Source organism: Eschrichtius robustus, chromosome 6, assembly GCF_028021215.1.
Source record: "Eschrichtius robustus isolate mEscRob2 chromosome 6, mEscRob2.pri, whole genome shotgun sequence".
NCBI lineage: Eukaryota > Metazoa > Chordata > Mammalia > Artiodactyla > Eschrichtiidae > Eschrichtius > Eschrichtius robustus.
In genome coordinates, this window is record NC_090829.1 from 108,805,324 (window position 1) to 108,810,240 (window position 4,917).

The 4,917-nt window shown below is 33.4% G+C and overlaps 1 non-coding gene across 1 annotated transcript; it reads left to right on the top strand.

Annotated features, from left to right (window-relative positions):
• The first annotated feature begins 697 nt into the window (after positions 1 to 697).
• On the top strand, positions 698 to 827 carry LOC137766877 (small nucleolar RNA SNORA11). The gene has a single exon (XR_011074408.1). It is a non-coding gene; the product is annotated as a small nucleolar RNA SNORA11 (small nucleolar RNA).
• The last annotated feature ends 4,090 nt before the right edge of the window (positions 828 to 4,917 follow it).

A 4,917-nucleotide genomic window follows, 5' to 3' on the forward strand; every position in this document is an offset into this window, starting at 1 on the left:
AAAACAATTCCACTTTCAATTGCAAATTATAATAAAATTGTTTTTAGTTCTAAATAGATTCTATTTAACTTGCTTTGTGTGTCTCTGTATTAAGATATCCTTACATGTTGAAGTGCTCACGTCCTTCATCTCTTACTGTGTTTTACATGAATCTATAATGACATACATTTTCTAATTCTTTTCTACTTTAATTTCAGTTCCAGCCCTGTATAAATGAAATTGACTATGTTTATTTTAGGGCTTTGTCAAATAAACATCAGCAAACAATTATTTTATAATTTTATGTTAATTCTATGATAATTATAAAATAAAGACATACATAGGCAAATGAATACTCTTCCATATGAGCCATTTTGTTTAGCATTTTCTAAGCACTCTGACCTTTAATGAACAATCATTCAATATTTTATATGAATATACTTTAATTTTTCATTCAGTTTATTTGAGAATCTAAATATATATAATTATAAGGAAGAACACACTGTCACTTAATTTATATATATTCCTTCAAGGAAAAAATGAGATTAGATGATGCAAATAATAGACATATCAATGTAAATTTTGAGAACAAGTACAAAAAATTCTCTTTATAATAAACATCTCATCAATATTTTTATTACCTTCTGTTGTATTTTCCTCCCTTCTATAAGAAGAGTATTTATTTATTATAGTTGGCTACCCTATTAAAAATTATCTCAGGGTGTGCTCAGAGCAGGGGGTCTGAAGAAATGGCTCGTCTGTTTACAACACACCCAACAGGAATCTGGGTTCACTGTGACAAGGGGCACAAAGCTTGTGGCCTTCCTATGAACAAATACCCAACGCATATCCCCCTGCACCTCCACGTGGCTGCTGGGCAGGACTCAGTACTGGAAGGAAAGCTACAGTATTTAGTGGGGGAGTTTGCCACCTAGAGCCTGTCCGGTCCACATGTGGGTGGGCCATGAGTGGTCTTATAGGCACAAAGGCTTTGAACCCCTCTCTTCAAGGAAAAAAGAAAAATAGATTCCAACTATATGCCATTCTGGAAAAGGCAAAACAATGGTGACAATAAAAAGATCAATGGTTGCCAGGAGTTTGGGGGGAGAGGGGAGATGAATACATAGAGAACAGAAGTTTTTATGAGCAGTGAAAATACTTTGTATGACATTATAATGATTTTATGTCATCATACTTTTGTCCAAACCCATAGAACGTGCAACACTATTCACTTCATAAAGTGAACCCTAAGATGGACTAGGGACTTTGGTGATTATGATGTGTCAGTTCAGTTCAGCCTTGGTTAAAAAAAAAAAGTCTTAAAAAGAATTAACACTCAGGGTAGACATTTTTGACAAAACTTTTGTTTCACTTTAATATATGTATACATATTATATAAGGTGTGTGTTTGTTGGATTGTGATGTAAAATGTACTGTTTAGATTTTAAAAATTTGCAGGCTACTGTAGTTATACTGGCAAATAAAAGCACAGATTAATCTCAAGAAAATTATCTCTGCATTATACAATGATACAAATAGCTAAAATTCTACAAATAATTATAAACACCATCTTTATAGTGGGATAAATAATCGACCTTTTTTGAAGGGAAATTTGTAAAATTTCCTTTATATGCTTTTGTTACCAAGATGTTGAATGAGGCAACAACCAGAACAGTGATATAGTTACCGAACACTGGGATCGATGAGCTGATATTTGGTAACTTTTTGTCAATCTGAATTACCAGGTTTATTGTACCAAAGGCTTTGACATTCTGGGCCATCTTACCTATGATCTCTGAATTTAGAATGATAATATACTCATTCCTCATAAATTAATCTCTATATGGGCAACACTCAAACTATGCATGAGTGCACTAAATCTCATTTAAAAATAAAAAGCTTACATAAATCATTTTAAAATATATTAATAGTCTAAGACTCCAAAGTAATTTATAAATATATTCTTTATAATTTGGGGAAATATTTTCCCATTGAAATAATATTATAGAAATGTAGTGATGATTTCAGATATAGCTATTTAAATTCTGCTAACGTCTCTAAGATATAGAACCTAGTGTGTATACACACACACACACACACACACACACACACTGTATGATTTTATGAAGAGCTTGCAGAGTTCCACTTTAAGAAGTCAATTCACAGATGGAAGATAATCTCTTTCCTCTCACCACCCACTCAAGAAAAATTAGGTGGCATCATGACCAAGCTATTGTAGGTAACAGGTTCTAACCTCTCTATGAAAGACATATCCCAAAGAGAGATGCACAAGTCTATGGTTTTCTGAAAAGCCTAAGTATCTAAATAGATGTAGGGGAAAAAAAGAAAGAAAAGATCATTTCAGTTTCAAGACGATTCATGATAAAAGCTTCCCTAGTATTTAATGGAATATAAATTGAAACAGGCCCCCATAGTTCTCGAGATTTGTCTTGCATTTAATTTCCTTTTATCCCTCCAATCTCTTTAGCAGGAAAGGTAGCTCTTATGTGCCCAGTCCAATAGAGCCAGCATAAGTTCTCTTTAGTTTACCACGTCATATTAACTTACTTGCTATTTTGACACTTTTAGTGGTTTTTTGTTGTTGTTGTTGGTTTTTTTGGTTGCGCTGGGTCTTAGCTGCGGCAGGCGGGCTCTTTAGTTGCGGCTCGCTCTAGTTTTAGGGGGATGTAGTCATTTTGATGTGTATGGATTCAGCAAAGAATCTGGCAACATCTCTGAGAAAGCCTTGCGTGTAAGATAAAGAAATATAGCCTGAAAGTGAAGAAAACTGACTGGATTGATAGGCTTAATGCAAATGACTAAGCTGGAGGACAGACTAATTAAGGGGCAACACCAATGTCAAACTGGGGAGAGTAGCTACAAGACTTCAGAAAATGCTCTTCTCTTTAACATATTAATTAGTAATTGTCTTCAATTTATTAAAGAAAAAAACACTATTCTTTATGATATTTGATAAAAAATTATGCTAGTAGTGATTGGCAAAATGCCAAAAGATCAAAGTCTGGTTTCATAAACGTCTCAACAGACTTATATGATCATCCAAATAAATTAAAATGAAGTAACTGATGCTTCTTATGACTTAATAGCACCAAAGTGTCTCTTTTCTTTGAAAACTTCTAAAATAGCGTTATGGCAGTATCAGACATTTCGCATCTGATATTTCCCTTCAATTTCTATTTCTCTTCCACATTTCCGTGACCTTCAGGAGTGAGAGATAGTAAAAAAAAAAAAAAAAAAAATGTATTAGAATCATCCCAGTAACTATGATGTGTTGCTGGATATTTCATGTTCATTTTTCTTCTCTCTGTCATTTTGTGTTTTATCTTCTATAAGCTTGTCAATTATATTTTTCACTCAAAATTGCTTAAGATTAGAGAGTCTCTGTCCATGATCTGCGCAAAGATTTTGGACAGTACAGAGTTGGCACTATTCTAAATTAAGTCAAGTTAGTTCATTTTCAGACTAATGGAAAGTGAATGTAGTGTGCAACAGTATTTCAATTAAGCCATTTTTTTTGTACAGATGCCTGAAGAAACCCAATCTTTGATTGAGCAATAGAAATAAATGCACTTGTGATTTGAGCAATAGAAATCAATGCATTTGTGATTCTTGATGCTTTATTTTCTGACTATAAAGTCAAATTGGTAGGAGGAGGGTGATGGGAGTACACATCAATGCATTTTAAAAATTTCTGTATATCATTAGTTTTTTCCACATAAATTTGAGAAACAACCCTCATAGAGATATTTAGGTACATATATAGAAAAGCCTGTACTTTCTAGAGACTTCTAAGGGCCAATCCTATTTTTGTTGCTGAGTTTCTTTTTGATCTTGGGAAATCAAGTTAACCATTCAGGACTTCAGTTACTTTATCTGTAAAACAGATAAAATATCTTCCTCATAGGAATTTAATTGGGAAAAGTAAATGCACACAAAACACCTAGCATGTTGCTTGCCTGAATGACTTGATAAATGTTCGTTTTCTTCCCCAAATCTGAACCAATATATTTAGGAGACTATGTACTTGAGTTGCCTGAAATCATAGGCCTTAAATATCATTTTAAAGAAGAAATTATGAATACTACACATATATTTGACTCAGTTTGTAATATCTGGAGAAAAAAGATCAAAACGTCTTTATTTTCTTTAAACCTCATAATGAAAAAAGAGCTCTGTACAGGCATAAGTTTCCTAAAACCAAAGTGTTGCATTTCTTTTCTGTGTTTACAACTTTCACAAAGCTTAATCTATTTAATATGTTCAAGATCCAAAAGATTATTTAAAAATACATGGCATAAATATGTAGCACAGGTTTGGGATGTGTTAGGATGAATACCAGAGAGTGTTTTCTCTCTGATTGGGAACAGTATTTCTTATCTGGAGTGACATCAGGTGACACCCGTGAATGTTATTTTTAAATCATTGGATATGCTTGTTGTTCCAACTGCACCAGCACCTGGTGAAATATGCAGCTGAGGGGACTTGGCAATTTTAAAATAAGTGAATCAGAGATTATTTTTAATTTCAATTTCAAATGCTATAATCACCTGTATTTAATATTAGCCATATTTAGACAAGCTGCCTGTCTCCACTTAAACGTATCCTCTTTACCTCTGTCATTCTGCAAGTCAACGTTTTAACTGCTTTCTTTCAATATGTAGATTTATCTTCTCTCATGGCTGGGTTGTCATTAAAACTGTCACAAACTAATTATTTATGTACACCTTTTTATTATTAAACCAGTAAAATCTTCACCTTCACTGACTGCCTTTCTCCCAGGTCACGTTGTGAGCAAAACTTTGCATTTTTCAATTCGTTGTTGGTTTCCCATCCATCTCTGTGTATATTAAAGCTGCTCTACTTTCTTTATGGCAAGTCTTATCTGACTAAGTCACATGCCTTCTAGTATTGCTACCC